At 35.1% G+C, this 17,257-nt stretch overlaps 1 protein-coding gene across 6 annotated transcripts in view; it reads left to right on the top strand.

The window, feature by feature from the left end:
• Positions 1-17,257, top strand: part of MAP2 (microtubule associated protein 2) — a 280,818-nt gene that overhangs the window by 63,863 nt on the left and 199,698 nt on the right. For all 6 annotated transcript variants that reach the window (XM_053215732.1, XM_053215734.1, XM_027051957.2 and 3 more), the window contains exon 2: positions 4,325-4,374. The gene's annotated coding sequence lies outside the window, so the exon portion shown is untranslated. The remainder of the gene's footprint in view (positions 1-4,324; positions 4,375-17,257) is intronic.

A 17,257-nucleotide genomic window follows, 5' to 3' on the forward strand; every position in this document is an offset into this window, starting at 1 on the left:
CAGCCCCTGGGGTTAGCTTCTTTCATTACTTGGTTTCTGCTGAGTCCATTAATCTGAGTGGGTCTCCTTCCCATTCCATCTCTGCTTATCAAAATCCTTTACCTCCTTCAAGGCCCAACTCAAATGCCTGTCCTCTGTGAATCCTTATCTATATAATAGGATTTCGTTGTGTTTTTTATTTCCTCTTCTTTGATCTCCTGTAGCTCTTTGCTGGTATTCCTTTGTGACAGCAAGCATATTCTGTTTAGTATCATAGCTTTTGTCTTTTGGCTTTTCATAACCACCCCCATCCCACCGCATTCTCACTAAGCTCTTTGATGGTAAAGAACTTTAGATCTCTGAAATATTAAACAAGGCTATTAAAAAAATACCCCACAGAACTGTTCTATATTTTAAAAACTAAAGATTATAAACAATTAAAAAGCACTTCAATTAATTTTTTTAACAGAATTGATTTTTAATTTGTCTTGCAACTGCAGTCTTTCCTACGTTTGTATCTGTAAATTGATGCTCAAGCAGTAACTTTTCTACTAATCAACAACAGTTTCTGTAAACTGAGATTCATGTGTAACTCTAAGGGAAAAGCACAGCAAGTGTGAAAGGTGGGTTTTCGATTCACAACGGACCTGGGTAATCTAATAGTTAAAATATGTCTGCTGTTTTCCATTTTTATTTCTTGTGAGGTATAAACAAGCAAACTTCAGCTTGATACAGAGTTTATAATCTGATTTCATCATTACAGTATGATTTATAAAATGTAGGCATGAGATCATTTCTTATTGGAAAAGAGAGGGGGGAAACAAGCTGTAGCAGTTAACTCTCAAGATTATTTTCTGACATTTCCCCTACCTTTTTGTTGTGGACCAAGAGGATAGAGAAGTGGTGCTTTTATATGCTGATAAGTTAAGCTGCCTGGAAGCAGATGCAGAATCCTATTGAAAAGAATTTCATTTGAGTTCTGCTTAGGGCATTGTTTAGTGCAATACTACACTGAGTCTTGACCTGTGTGTTTGAAATGGCAGATGTTCACAGTGAAGGCTGAGCCTTAGGGCAACATAAATCTTCACTATTCTGTGCCTATTTGCTCAATAACTGGGTTGAATGAAAGAAAAAAAAAAACGGTCTAGAGACTTGTTATTTAGAAAGCAGCTGCTCTTGCTTGGCACTGCAAATGGAAGAGCCCCCTTAAGATAAGAAAAGCAAGCGAACAAACAAAAATCCTAAGAGCCCAAGTGAACATAAGTCCACCAGGTTAAGACTGTCCACCCCTTCTTCCTCAGAACTTTGTCTCCATTAAATATTTTTGATGCAAGTCAGGTGGGACAGGATGAAATTTTTTTTTTCTTATTTCTGCCCAAAGGGGAACTTTCAACTATTGAAATTTGGCAAAGCATCAGAAAAGCACAACACCAAGCACCCTCATTCATTTGACAAATATTTATTTACATTCTCCTGGGTGCTAAACACTGTGCTAAGCCAAAGGGTTCAAATATAAGATTTGCATAGCTAAAATAGCATTATTATTATTATTATTATTATTTTTTTTTTTTTTTTGAGAGAGAGCATGAAAGCATGAGTGGGGGAGAAGGACACAGGGAGCAAGAGAGAGAAAATTAAGTGGACTCCACGCTCAGCATGGAGCCTGACCTGGGGCTTGATCCAATGACTTTGGGACCTGAGCTGAAATCAAGAGCCACCCAGGCACCCCAGAATTAATATTTTAAATAAAGTTTGTATTTGACTTATGCTATATTGAAAAGAAAATAAACTAGAATTTTTGGAGACAGGGCTGGGTTGGGGTGGGGAGGTAGTGGCCGTGGCAAGTTAGAATTTCTCCCCATGTATGGAATACATAAATAGCCAGGTTCATATTCCATAAAGCCTGACTTCTGAAAAGCTCCATAAATATCATTCTGTTTTCACTATGAAAACATATATGTAGAAAGGATAAAATCCAACTTATTTAAAAGAATATTAAAGATATCAGGATCTTGATCTAGTATGTTAAAGAAGTCTTAGCAAGCAGTAGCTATGGCCAAATCGTACATTGAGGCTTAGGACAGCACACAAATGAATGTGCAGATCTATGTAGTCTCTCTTGGCTCCAGACAAAGAGGGAGCCACATTTTCTTAGGGAATGACGGCTGGTAATCAACATGGTGAGAATGTACATATGTGCAGTGTGCCCACTGCTTGTTCTTTGTCGTTCATTTCTGGTATTCACGTGTACTATTTTAGCCTCCTCTTTCACACACAGTAGGACACTCACACAAGCACATGTACATATATAGCACACACAGCCACACATACAAAGTCGCTCGGTGTATTGAACCACTGACCTTCCTGCTCTCCCAGTATTTTTCTTCTTATTTTAGGAAAATTTTCCTTCCTCTCTTTTTCCTTTTCTCTCCTTTACTAGTCTTTTTTTCTTAGTTTAATCCCTCCCACTTTCTTTTTTATTTAAATTTGTGGGGCAAAAAAGAAACAAAACAAAACAAAACTAGGCTTAATGGAGAGTGTCCCAGACTTTCTCTGTGGCATTCTGGGTATCTCAGTAATTTTTTTCATGGCACCCCATAGGCCAAAAGAAATGCTTCACAGTTCTGTTTCATTAGCATAAGTATGTATGTCCTAACAACTGAATGACTTTTTGGAAAAAAAAATACACAAACATTGAAAGAAAAGTCTTTTTACTTCATACTTAGAAACCCACAGTTACTTACCAATGGTATGTGTGTGTGTGCCTGCTGGGTACAGCCCAGCCCTCAGAGCTGGGAGTCTGATTGGATGTTGTCATCCTCATTTCTTACTCCACATTGGTTTTCATGCCGTATTTGCTTTTATGTTACAAATGTTATCAAAATCCAACTTTGCAAAGTTATCGTATCATTGAAACACACATAGCAAAATCTAAAATTGAAACTGTGGCTTACTTCAAGTTAGTAGTTTGTGTTGTGCCTGATGGATGTTGCTGTGTTTTTCATTTATTGAATGTATTTATCAGTCTCTGAATTTACACTGGTGCCCTGGGGTACTGTGACACACAGCCTGGGAATTGGTGGCTTTATAGAAAAATAATAATATTGATATCAAAGTAAGATAAAGGCAGGTGTTTGAAATGGGAGCAGACATATTAAAGGCATTAATCTTGAAAGTCCCTCAAAATGCCCCCAAATCCTATCGTTTAATCTTCACAAATTTATCCACCTGTTAATTCATTCTTGCAAAGTAAAGTTCACTTTTTTTAAAGCACCTACCCTTGAGATTAAAAATCAGGAATTTCATGTCCAATCATACTTTTTTGGTTTATTAGTATTTCTTTTATATTATCTTTTAATAAAAACTATATACTTAAGGTGGATAACGTGATGCTTGGATATACATAGTGAAATGATTACTGTAGGCAAGCTAATTAACGGAACTCCCTAGAGTATATGAATATTACTTTAGACTATCTTTTCATTAAATAATTACTATTTAAGGTTAATTTTACTTTTGGATTTAACCTAGGAGTCTAATAATGACCATTTGTAACAATATCTTGGGGAACAAATTCTAACTTCTAACCAGTTAACTCACAAATATACTTCTCACTTGTTTTTTGTTTTTAATTGGAGATTTAGCAGTAGACACTCCCTGCAGCAAGTCAACAATTATGCTCTATGTCATTTTAGTTATTATCTTTACTAACTTTCCAAAAGATAGGCTGACTTTTGGCACGGAAGTTTTGGGTTTGCTTTTGTCCTTGGTGTCTTTGGTACTTTGGTACTTCCATTTGATGGTGTGCTTCTCAGCGTAATTCAGTGGCAGGACTAAAGTGTAAGACAGGAGTGGGAAGATGGATATTTTGCCCCTGGAATTGCCTTGTTTGGCTTCTGTTGCTTTTTAACAGATTGTTGATACTGGACTAAAAATCTGCAGACTGTTAAACCAGATTAAGCATCCAAATGCAGTCGTTTTATTATTTTCAATTAAACATCTTTCATGAGAAATGGTAGTCTATGAGTACAAAATTGGTTAAAAAATTGAGGGGAGGTTGATGTTTTAGAACATAAGCACAAGCATTGTTCTGCTTTATGTAAAAACTGCTGAACATAAAAATAGGGCCTAATTTGGACATATAATACATCTTGTTAAACAAGATCCAGAAAATAAAGTTTTATAACTACATAACCCTCCTTATTATAAACGTATGTGTTGTCAGCCAGTACATTTTATGGTCAAGGAACCAAATAACTTGACTTCATCTTCTTTCTTAGTAAAATAAAAGATTGAATCATTGAGTTGATTTAATTTACAGGATGTTTTTCTGTTTATCTTTCAGATTTTATTGATCTGATCCAAGGTATCTTGTGACTGCTGGCTGGAATTAAGGTTGGTGATGTGTTTATATCGATTATGAATAAGCTGTGAAATAAAATAGAGGCATCTTGGGCCTTTGGACAGCTGGGTCAAACAACTCTTGCAGAGCGTGGTGTTGAAAGCCGAAACTTAGTGAGAAATGGATGATTTCAGACTTGGGGCACTTAACACACATGTTTTCCTCAGCAGCATTTGTTTTCATAGTTAGTATAATTTATTTCATTATCAAGTGTTGTTTCATTTATTTTACCTGTCTTACTAGCTGAATTTTGATCAAATAAATAAGATCCAATTCTAATTTATTCATTTAATAAATACATATGTCAGAAGAATGACTTCTTTGTAAGGCTGGCTAACATTTTAAAGAACGGTCAGCTGGGGCGCTTGGGTGGCTCAGTCGGTTAAGCGGCCGACTTCAGCTCAGGTCACGATCTCATGGTCCGTGAGTTCGAGCCCCGCGTCGGGCTCTGGGCTGATGGCTCAGAGCCTGGAGCCTGCTTCCAATTCTGTGTCTCCCTCTCTCTCTGCCCCTCCCCCGTTCATGCTCTGTCTCTCTCTGTCTCAAAAATAAATAAAACGTTAAAAAAAAATAAAAATAAATAAATAAAGAACGGTCAGCTTCCTGAATTTGCAGGGAAACACTTGAGACCCACAGTTTGGTGTCCACACTTCCTGAGATGGGTGGAATTGAGACATTGCTTATCAGCTGCAAATTTCGATTAATTGGCAAAAATGTTAAGATGCCATTCCTTTTGTTCTATTTTCTTGTTAATTGGTTTTATGGGAGACTCAAAACTAGCTTAACTGGGTTTAGAGTAGTAACAGAGTCTTGAAGTTTGCTCACATCAGTAAGCTTGGAATTTTACTTATCCTTTCTATTTTCTTCTCTAGAATATGTATTCAGATTTTAAAACAAAGGAAAAAACCAGTCACTGTATGAAACGAGGGCTTTTGTTGCTCATATAACAGCAAAATGCCAGGTGTTGCTAAATTTTTTGTGTAGGGCTTTGATTAATAATTAACAAAGAAAAACATTGGCTTTTCATTTATGCTTACATTAATCACGAATTTAGCCTTCAAAGCCCGCATTTACCCTTCAAATTGCAGTGTCTAGCACATGGCAGGCACACAGTAAATATGTACCTTTTCTGCCTTCAATTCTGACCTCACTCTTCTACCCCCTACACACACACACACACACACACACACACACACCACTGACTGTTGTTTCTCTTTTTCATGTACAAACTATGCTTTCCTATCTTTGAAATATGTATGGATTATAGTAAAAAGACTATGTTGGAATCATGCCTACTGATAATTAGAAACAATAAGAAAAAAAGTAAAATGTTTACACAAGGATAGTTGAAAATCTTTATTTGTATCCTGTATTATTTTATCATGTGTATTCATATAGTTTGGAGTTGAGTTTATTGAAGATACTTAGCTTGGCTTCCTTTCACATCTACTCCTCAGTACATTCTATGTAAACTTGCACACATTTAAACATGAAATTTCTTGTAAGACTTTTTGAACTTCTGGCTACTCCTCTTTTTCCTGCCAGTCCGTATCCATCTGCCAAGCAGAAATTCCAAGTAGATGAGATTTTTGGCAAAGTGTAAACCTTTGAATTAGGAATATTTTCATATATGGGGTTAACTTTGAACTGTTACTTTTTCATTTTAATTAAAAGTAAATCATACTTTGCCCCTCTTCCTTCTTGGGTTGTGTTTTATGGTTGGTATGATTGACATGGCAACTTGAAATCTTATCTCCTTTTGGCCACTTTTCAGAAAGAAGAAAAAAAATAGAAAGAAACATGTAAAAGAAAAGAAGTAAAAAATTTTGTTAAAAAAAACGTTAAGAGTAATACACAGAAACTTTTCTTGATCTGAGCCACTACCCATCTTCCATATGGAGAGTTGCTTTTGTGGAAGGGTGAACATAATTTAAGTGTGTTCAGTCTAATTGAGATAAGTCAGGGTGACTTACATATTCCAAAGTAAATATATCAATTAAAATATATAAAATGTGTGTAGAAATGGAAACGTGTTTAATCCTCTCATTGCTAGGTGTCTTCCCACATGTATATGTGTGGTTTAGCATAATTGGTATTGTTTTTCTTTTCAGCCGAGAACGAAAAGAGTTAAATTTGTTAGTTATCTAAATCATACTTTGGAAACGTAGCTAGATATAGCAGGGCTTTTCAAAAATGTATTAATTCACCAGAAACAGCCAGACTCTCAACATAAAATAAGATAATATTATGAAAATGACCATTCTTTTCAAAGCTAGAGCTAAGTCTTTTGCTTCAGGAAAAAAGTCTTCCTCATAGACAAGCTCCTTCTTAATATTAGCTGAGCAAAATAACTAGTGACACTGGATAAAAGCAAGATACAGATGGGGTATACAAAAGGGGGTGCCAGAAATGTTCTTGCACTTCTGCACAGCAAAGGAAATATCAACAAAGTAAAAAAGCACCCTACTGAATAGTAGAAAATATTTGCAAACATCTATCTGATAAGGTATTCGCAATATATCAATAACTCATACAACTCAATAGCAAAAACACAATCTGATTAAAAAATGGATAGAGGACTAAATGAGACATTTTCCTGAAGAAGACATACCAATAGCCACTGGACACATGAAAAGATGGTCAACATTACTAATCATCAGGGAAATGCAAATCGAAACCACAATCAGATGCCACCTTACACCTGTTAGAATGGCCAGGATCAAAAAGATAAAGAATAACAGGTGTTGGCAAGGCTGTCTAGAAGAAGAAACCTTTGTGTATTGTTGGTGGGAATGTAAATGGGTACAGCTACTATGAAAATCAGTATGGAGGTTCCTCAAAAATCTAAAAATAGAACAACCATATAATCCAGCAATTTCACTTCTGAAATGAAAACACTAACTCAAAAAGATATGCACCCTCATGTTCATTGCAGCATTATGTATAATAGCCAAGGTATGAAAACAATCTGTGTCCATTGATGGATGAATAAAGAAGAGGTGGGGTGTGTGTGTGTGTGTGTAAAATGGACTTACTTAGACATAGAAAATCATGAAATCTGCCCATTTGTGACATCATGGATGAATCTTGAGGGCATTATGCTAAATGAACTAAGTCAGACAAAGAAAGACAAATACTGTATGATGTCACTTATATGTGAAATCTTAAAAAAAAAAAAAAGTTGAAAACAACCTAAGTTCATAGATACAGAGAACAGATTGGTGGCTGCCAGAGGCAAGGGCATGGGGGGATTGGCAAAATGGGTGATGGGAGTCAAAAGGTACCAACTTTCTGTATTAAAATGAATAAGTCATGGGGATGTAATATATATCATGGTAACTGTAGTTAATAATTCTGTACTACCTATTTGAAAGTTGCTGAGAAAATAGATCTTAAAAGTTCTCATCAGAACAAAATACAATTTTATAACTATGTGTGGTGACAGATTTAATACAGCTTATCGTGGTGATCATTTTGCAATATATACAAATATCGAATCATGTTATATACTGAAAGTAATGTAATGTTATATATTAGTTATACCTCAATAAAATTTTTAAAAGAGAACTGCCTTTGCAAAATTTCATCAATTCTAAGATGTCCATTTCTTTCACATAAAACTATGTAAAATTAAAAAAGAATGCCATAGTTGGCAAATATTTTTTTCTTTTATCCTAGCAAATGGAAGTATGTTTTACAATAGATTGTATCTTAGATTCTATGAAATACAGTATTACTAAATTTAGATTGGCAAAAAATTTAAATTCCCTAAAGTTATTACAAATGGGAACCAGAATGATGTCCAGAAACTAGAAAGTCAGGCTTGTTACTGATTCTTAAAACATTTTGCACCACCATTTTATCTTTAAAAGAATGTGTATAAATGTGTATCTACTTTTCCAATTCATTTTTTCTCTTCATTATTTATACTGCTACTAATATTTCGGTATATTTCCCTCCATTTTTTATCTTGCTTTGTTTTCACAAAATTGAAGTTAAACTTTGTATCCTGTAACTTCTGGTTACTTGAAAATGTGATTTTAGTGACTGTGTGGTTTTATCCTATAGATATTCTATATTTTTTTTCACTATTTTACTTATTGTTGGACACTCAGATGATTTCTAATATCTCACCATTTCAACTTGGATGTGGTCCTTCCTCCTAATTCTAGTCTATACCTCTGCCTTGAATTCTGATGCTTTCTATTATGTTTCTATACTACTAGGCTGCTTGCCATCAAGTTCTTTGCTTTCATTATTTTATCTCTAAAACAGGAACAAAAATAACTTATACTTCAATTAAAATATTAAATGTGGTAATGTATAATTATGAGTAAAAAAAAGGGAGGGTTCCAAATCACTTTTAAAACCTCTATCAAAGGTCTTTTTTTTCCTCTAGGTTTTGCATAAGGAATACATTCTGGTGCTTCTCTTAAGGCAGGCAATAAAACTAATGAAGATATTTAAATTGACATTAATTTTAAAAATAAAATATAAATATTCTAAAATAAAATATAAAAATGAAGGAAGCCAGAAGTTTTATACACATATATGACAAACTAAGCTGCATATTGCACAACTGAATGGACTTTCACTTAAGAAAACCAGTGTAGAATGGGGCACTTCGGTGGCTCAGTCGGTTGAGCATCTGACTTTGACTCAGGTTTTGATTTCATGGGTCATGGGTTTGAGCCCTGTGTCCAGCTTTGTGCTGACAGCTCAGAGCTTGGAGCCTGCTTCAGATTCTGTCTCCCTCTTTCTGCCCCTCCCCCACTCATATTCTGTCTCTCTGTCTCTGTCTCTCAAATAAACATTAAAAAAATTGAAAACAAGCAAACGAACAAAAAAAGAAAACCAATGTAGAAAATGAGAATAATATAATCAGGAGTGGGGAGAGAGGATACACTTATGTCTTCTGAATAAGCTTTGTGCTTTGAGCTTTCCAGGGTCAAGACCAACAAGTCTTTGACCAGCTATGTAGCCTTCAGTATCACCTGAGGGAGAAACTCTATTTCGCCTCTAAATTGTTTCATGTTGCTTCACACATACCTCACAGTGTTTGTTCATACCTCGATATGTTATGATTAGTTCTGGATATTTCTTATCTCTCCTAGTAACTCATAGCAACTGGGGTCTTTGCCATTTTGTCTCATGCTCTGGTCAGGCCTTGTAGGAGTGAACATCCAGGAATTGCTTATTGTATGAATTCTGAAGATTAGAAGCAAGCCACAATGAACAATTTTGCTGTGTGTCTATAAGCGAAATACACAGTTAAACATATATATGGATCTGTGCTTATATATACATCTTAATAATTATTTTTTTAAGTTTATTTATTTATTTTAAGAGAGGCAGAGACGGCACAAGTTGGAGAGGAGCAGAGAGAGAGAAAGGGAGAGAGAGAATCTCAAGCAGCCTCTGCTGTCAGCACAGAGTCTGGTGCGGGGCTCGAACACACGAACTCGTGAGATCATGACCTGAGCCCAAACCGAGAGTTGGACACTTAACCGACTGAGCCACCCAGGCGCCCCAGTCCTAATAATTATTAATCACCGTATTTTCTCCCCTGGTGATGGAAAAATTTGAACAAAAAAGCAGGGACTTTTATTTGAACAATAAATCACCCAAAAAACATTTGAAGCAGTAACAATCATTAGGTTTAATATGTGGAATTTAAAAAAGTAAAGGTGATTGTTTTGTCATTCTGTTTTATCCCTACATTTAGCATAATATAATAGTATAAACATACTAATGGATGAAAACTTACCCAGAATTCTAATCATTGGATTAACATGTGACAAAGTGACTCTGAGATTCCAGGAAAATTTGCAGAATGCCTAATTATTTGATTGCCACTTTAAGGAAAGATCCAAAGCTACTAGAATCACATGTCAAACTGGAAAGACCAGTTGGTCCTAGGGAGAATTTGCTTTCTCTGGTGCAGCTTTCTGAAATCTGAAGCATCGTAAATCCTTATTTTCTCCTTTTTATAAAAGGTAATCCTTTCCCATTACAAACATTGAAATCAAGAAATAATCTTGTGACATGATTTGGAATGGGAGAGGTGGGGGCAGGTGAAAGTGGGGGTGACAGGTGTAGGAGAGGAAAAGTTTTCTCTTCTTTCCTTCCAGGTGCTTTGGCTACCCTAATAATTAAATTGACATAGGACATACTAACATAGGGGATAAACAAATTTAATTTTGTATGAGAGCTCATAAAAATATGAGACTCAAAGAAGCGACCAAAACTGGCAGCTTTCCTACCTTTTAGACAAAGAAACGATAAATTTGTGAAACATTGACATGATAAAGAAGTTTGGGCTCACGGGTAGTAAATTAGTGAGGAAGTAACAAGGTTTGTTCATTCAGCCTTCTGGACTCTGAATTCCCTCTCTCTGGTGATAAGGATGTCTCTTTACCTCCTCGTACAGGGAGGATACCTTTCATAAGGGAGATTTATTTCCTGCTTTCAGGAGGACAAAAGAGGATCAGGGTGTCTTTCTTGCACTGGCTATTCCTTAAATAAATTTTATTTAAAATAATCAATATGCCAAGTGACATACTTTGGGGTAGCCTGCCCAGAACCTAATCAGAGACAAACTTGCTATCACCTCTCAATCTCCTCATATGATCTAGGGAAATAACCTCAGGAAGATGTATTACCAGAATTGCTCCTTTATTTTGAGAGAGTCTTGACATACTGAGGAAACAGACTTGTTGTTGCCACAGAGGACAAATAGGATAAAGCAACTCACTGGAAATATATCAAGTAACTACTAATGAGTCTATTTTTTCTTTGTCAAAAAAAAAAATTCTAGCTGAGTCTTTTTTTCTTAACTAAACGTTTATGGTATCAAATGGCTACAAAAGACAGTCCTTTGGCTATATTTTCAAATAAATCCCTTGCTTCTGAAAACAAACTTGTGGGTTTAATTCACTGACCAGCTAATTTTTATTTTTTTCCTCAATTCATGTGAAAGAAAGAATGCTGTTCCAAAGAGTAGCTCTGCTGATCTTTTTGCAGATTATTTATATCATTAAAGAATACCATGAATTTAATTTGGGCCTATATGTTATTAGGGAAGTTTGAAGGATTTAAAAACAAGAAGTACTTTCTTATGTAAGGAGCCCATTCATTTAGAAATGCTTTATTTCTTTCACAGCCTACTTACTGCAAGGTAATAACTTTATATTATTGAAAGGGGATATGCTTTCTTCTTCCTCAGCTTCTATAAACCCACGTGATGTTATTAAGTTTCATTAGTTATTCATCTACTAATAGAAAATCATCAGTTGCATAGCAGAAAAAGGAATGTAACATATATAGATGTTAGATAGATACATAGATATGCCTACTGGTGTTGGATAGTTTTGGCAATAAACAATACAAGGGCTTTGCTTTGGGGCATACTTGATGGGCCATTCTTGTTAAAGAAGGTAAAATTATCTGCCTTTTCTGAACAAACTCCCTACAGTTATTTGGCAATATAAAAATGTTAGTTGAAAAACCAAGTAGACTTGGTTTCATTCCATATTATTCAATGTCCTGTGACCATTAGCTTATGTTTTTTTCAGTCTTTGCTTTGTTTACTTTTCTTGCCACTATTTTAATCTAATTAGTAAAGAGCTGAATAAAAACAAAACAGTACATTATACACATGCTTCTATGTCTATATTTATATATCCATCCATGTCTCTCTTTCAGCCCCCCTTTCTGTCTTTTGTAAAAGTTATATGTCTTTCAAATAAAGTTTATAGTTCAAAAGTAGGGCAAGCATATTTATATTCTAACTTTTAGAATATAAATAGATATTTAAAACTTTAGGACTATCATCCTCATTTTATGAGTAGAGAAACTTAGTCACAAAACCAGACAATTTTTATTAACAACTGATTCTGTGTAAAATGTAATAGTTCTTAAAAATATAGAGGTGTTTTGGGGGATAAAATAAGTATAAAAACGGGTTAGTAAACAGAATGTTTAATTTGATAGGCAACTTTATAGATGCAAACACTTTCAAATTCCACTTGACTTTCCATTATCTTTCAGGGACTGAGAGATGTAATACAGATGATTTGGCAATAATATCACAGGGAGAGGACCTTTGTACTCCGTTCCTTTGGGATTTTCTTCCTGTTTTAAATAACTGGAAATTAGGATATACATTTTTCACTATTAGTAGTATATTTGAGGCATGCACAAGCAGCTATGTAGGCTAGGTGAAATCAATGACCAAAGAGAAATTTATTTCTGTTTTCAAGCCAGGCTATTACATGTAGGTATTTAAGTGTAGTGTGATCACCTTTTCTTATATTTCACACAAGTATTACACAACATAAAACAATGCATGTTACATATTTTTAAAAAACATTTTTCTTTTAATGTTTATTTTATTTTTGAGAGAGAGAGACAGAGCATGAGCATGGGAGGGGCAGAATCTGAAGCAGGCTCCAGGCTCTGAGCTGTCAGCACAGAGCCCGACGCGGGGCTCAAACTCATGAACCGCGAGATCATGACCTGAGCCGAAGTCGGATGCTTAACCGACTGAGCCACCCAGGTGCCCCCATGGTACATATTAATAATTACTTAAATGACCTTAAAATATCTCATGATACTTGAGTGATTGTGCATCAACTGTAAACATAAATTCCCCAGAGAAGTTACCTAAGTAATTTTTATTTCCCTTATCAAATATCATTCTGCCTTTTCCACTGTACCTGGAATTGTATTCTGTTTTTACATTGCAGAGGCTGAAGCAATGTTTGTTAATTTTATTATTTTCCTGTATTTAGTTTCTCTTTGGATTAAATGTAGTATCTTTTCCACTTCTATGTCATGGTTTGCTCAGTGATATTTTTCCCAGGTTATTATTTATCCCATGAAGTCCACACAGATTTTGTTCTTGATACTTATTTGTTTATTTCATCATTTTGATTTTGCCATATATGGTGTCCAACTCAGCCTATCAAACAATGTAGCGCATTATTGGATGCAGGAGTCATTAGCTAAGGTGGCCCCACATGGAGGTACATCACTTCATTCGGTGAAATGATCATGAGGGGTGGGGGAAGCAAGAAATGTGCCCAACGAGGAGAATAGTTTATGTAAAAAAAAAAAAAAATCCTAGTCACAGATAAATGTCTGATAGCCAAATGGAAAATTTTAAAAAGGAAAGAGGCAGGGAGTGGGGAGGGGAGTAAGATAGCCCAGATGTGAACTCTTTGTGCCTGTGGGGAATCAAATTATTTTTTTCAGTCTCATTGTTTCATGGAAATTTACAGATGAAAGGATTTCTAAATCATGAGTTGTTACCTGTACTCTCATATTAAAGTCTTTGCATATATGTAATAGCCTACATGAGAAAGTATAGTTCCAGTGAAACAGAACAGTTATTAATAAGTCAAGTATTGAGAATACACTTGCAATTTATTTGAGTGCTGGGTTCTGTGGATGCTTTAGAAGTATTAAAAATGATTCATTTTTTCTCCAATAGCTTGTGGTCAAGTTAAGGAAAGGGAAAACTAAAGCATGTAAATAGTAACTAATACATGTGATACAATCAAATCCTAAGTACAGACATAACCTTCTAGGGAGATCTAGAGAAGATATAATTCACTGTAATTTACAGAGACCTACCTCATTTTTAAAAGAACTTAAGTTGGGTTTAAAGGTGAATAGAATTTAGGCAAAATAGAAAGTGAGAGGTCGAGAAAGAAGGGCATTTCTTGAAAGGGGTCTATGGAAGCCAAGGCACAGAGAAAGTACCAAAGACTGAGAAGTTAGGAAACCTGAAACAGAAGGTGCAAGACGGTTTTACTTTGGACCTGATTCTACCTCTTCCCTCTCCTCTTCTCAGTCTTCCCTTTCTTGTTTTTTCTTTCCACAAATATTTGTTGAACTATGTCAGATGACAATAACAATACAATTTAGTAACAAATCTTATGTCCTCTGTTCAAGGAAAGACAAGGAGCACAGTGGAACACAAGCAGTGGAATGGTTTTCTGGGGACTTTGGTTGGTTAACCGTGAGTTTTATAGAGCATTAGAAGAGGCAATGCAGAAACAGGGCCTGATTGGCTAGGAGGTTGAGGATTTCTTTCTAAGCAGGTTCTATTATCTAGGGAAAGGTAACCTAGCTAAAGCTGGGTTGGATGATTGTGACTGGTATATGATAGGATTCCTGGACAGTTATTTCCCAAAAGTGCAGTCTGACTTAAGTTTAGATTTGTCACCTGGGCTGTGCCACTGGGGTGGGTAGCCTCCATTTTGTTGATCCACATATCCTTTGTCAACTTTAATGTGTATCTGTTTTTTTCACTCTAAGCAGGAATTCAGTTCATTAGATCTTTCATACTCTTTTGGTGCACAAAGAATAATTACATACAGAAATACTAATGTGAATGTCTGTTCCAAGTGCTTCCATTAAGAAAGTTACATTTGTGTGTTAGATTTTATGAAAAAAAAAAACAAAAAAACAAAACAAAACACAGTATCTCAACATAAGGGAACTAATGCTCCAGCTGACATTCGTGCTATCACGTTTTATTTAATTTTGATATCAATGTCGCCAAACTTGTTTATAATTAAAGGTAAATGAAGTACTAAATTTAAGTACTATAATCAAATGATAATTATTTTGGGTATATAATTATAATTAAATTTATAATTCAATAATGTTTATAATTAAAGGTAAATGAAGTACTAAATTGAAGTACTATAGTCAAATTTCACATGAGAAATTTGGAATTTCACCATTTAAATTATTTGTTAAATTATCTAAAAGGGCTCCACTAAAGGGAGAAGGGTTAATTGGAATTGAAATTATTGGGGAAATATAATTAAAAACAAACTTCTTCCAACTCAGAAATCTTCTCCACAAAGGTAGTAGAGGAAAAACAAAAACAAAAACACACAAAAAAACCAAAACACCACCTTTTGTTCAATAAACATTAAATGAGAATGTGATGCACATTGAAGGCAATCCAGTAAGAAGAGATTGCAAAGACCAAAAGAAATTTCAGTCTTTTTTATAATCAAGCAGATAAAACCCATTATCTACATGCTTTCAAGAGAAACAATAACTAATCCTTCTGTAAGAGCACTAAATTTACCTGGTAATTGGGGTGACCATCTGTGTTAGCTAATTGGCTTTCTCTAGAGGAGAAACACACTTCTCCTAACCTTTATGATAGCAAGTAGTTTTACAGTTTGGAGCAAGGAGCCCACTGAAGTTAGGCTCCTCATCTCCCACAGGAAGATATAAAGAGAGAGAGAAGCTACCTCCTTTCATGTTTGCATAAAAAAAAAAAAAAAAAAGGCTCCTAGGCCCTTGAAGAAACATTCCTGAGTGTAAGAGGGGCCAAAGGCTTAATTAGCCATTATAAAGACTTATATGCATTTGAAAAGGAGAATGAAAAAAATTCTAAAAGATAAAGGAGGAGGGTGAAGTCTCTTATTTTTAATGGGCAGAATTAAGCCTCTTATTTTTCATTTGTGTTTGCCCTTCCAATGAATAAAATCACTTTCTTTAAAAAAGTAGGCAATGGATCGTTTTGGTCCTCCAAATATACTGCTAATATATTCTAAAACAAAGGGAAAAAATAGGCTTTAAAGTGGAAAGATTTAGGTAAAATCATCACTTCTTCCTCAGTCATTCTAACGCCATTGCTGGGTAAATTAGTGGGGCCGTACTGCTCAGATTTGGCCTTTGTCAGGGAAGGCTCAGGCTCTGCAGAGGGCGGAGTGGACAATATAAAAATAACTTAAACTACTCCTTTAAGTGTGTTCAAAGCTTTCTGGTGCATTTAACTTAAACTTTCTGAACTGGTGGACCTCTGGTACTCATTCAAATGCTAATGTTTGGCCTTCTGCTTTTTTAAAGAAATGCAAGCTGGAGGTCACGTGACCCTAATTACTGCAATTATGAGCTTTCTGGGAGTAATCACTCTGGTTGCACCCAGATGAGCATCTGCTGATGATAAATAGATCTGGAGTACTAAGACCAGGCTTCCTTATAAGACATCCAGTTATTAATTTCTTCATATATGTATACATATACAGAGCAAAAACCCATATACTCTAATGAGAGCATTCTTTTTCTGTACAAGTTATTTTTTTTCCTTAAAATTCTTCAAATTTAATTGGAACAGTTGAAAATGCGTATTTGTGTATGTGCATATATTAGCATTCTAAAGGAAGACATGGAAAAGCTCTAATAATGACTAATAATGACTAATAATGAAGCAGCACCCTTCCCCTACATACATTTTAGTTTCCTGTGCAGAGTAAAGAATGTTACAAGGGCTTAATCTTTTCCGCAGAAGTATCATTTGATATCATTTTATTCTGTTCTGTTTTATTAATTTGGGGATGAAGACCTAACTTCTAATCACAAGGGAATGTATCTAAGGGGAAATTCTCCAGACAACATAAGGCTTCTAGGAGTCATCCTTTAACAAGGAAAATTACTTTCCCATGTGAGTAAGGCCATTTACTTCTCAAGAGGTTATCATTTCATAGGATAATTTTTAGTGGACTCAGTTTTAGATTTCATTGTATACTATTGGATTATTTTTACCCTGGCCCATATCACACAACAACATTTGAGCAAAACTCTGTTTATGCTGAATTGCTACCTTATTGAAATAATGTTGATAGACAACAGTGAGATTAAAGATCGTGTGTGGCGTCCTTGTTTGAGAATCCCTCATTTTGCCAACTTGCGTCTAAAGTCAGGGTTAGAACTTATACTTTGCTATTTTAGTGTTCAGGCAAGCTTACTTCCAGTCTGTGTAAAATGTACATTTTACAAATAGTAAATTTCTGGTTCATTAAAGAAAAGCTTTTGTGAGCACCATGACGTGCCAAGAAGTGTGCC

Source organism: Acinonyx jubatus, chromosome C1 (genome assembly GCF_027475565.1).
Source record: "Acinonyx jubatus isolate Ajub_Pintada_27869175 chromosome C1, VMU_Ajub_asm_v1.0, whole genome shotgun sequence".
In the NCBI taxonomy this organism is placed as follows: domain Eukaryota; kingdom Metazoa; phylum Chordata; class Mammalia; order Carnivora; family Felidae; genus Acinonyx; species Acinonyx jubatus.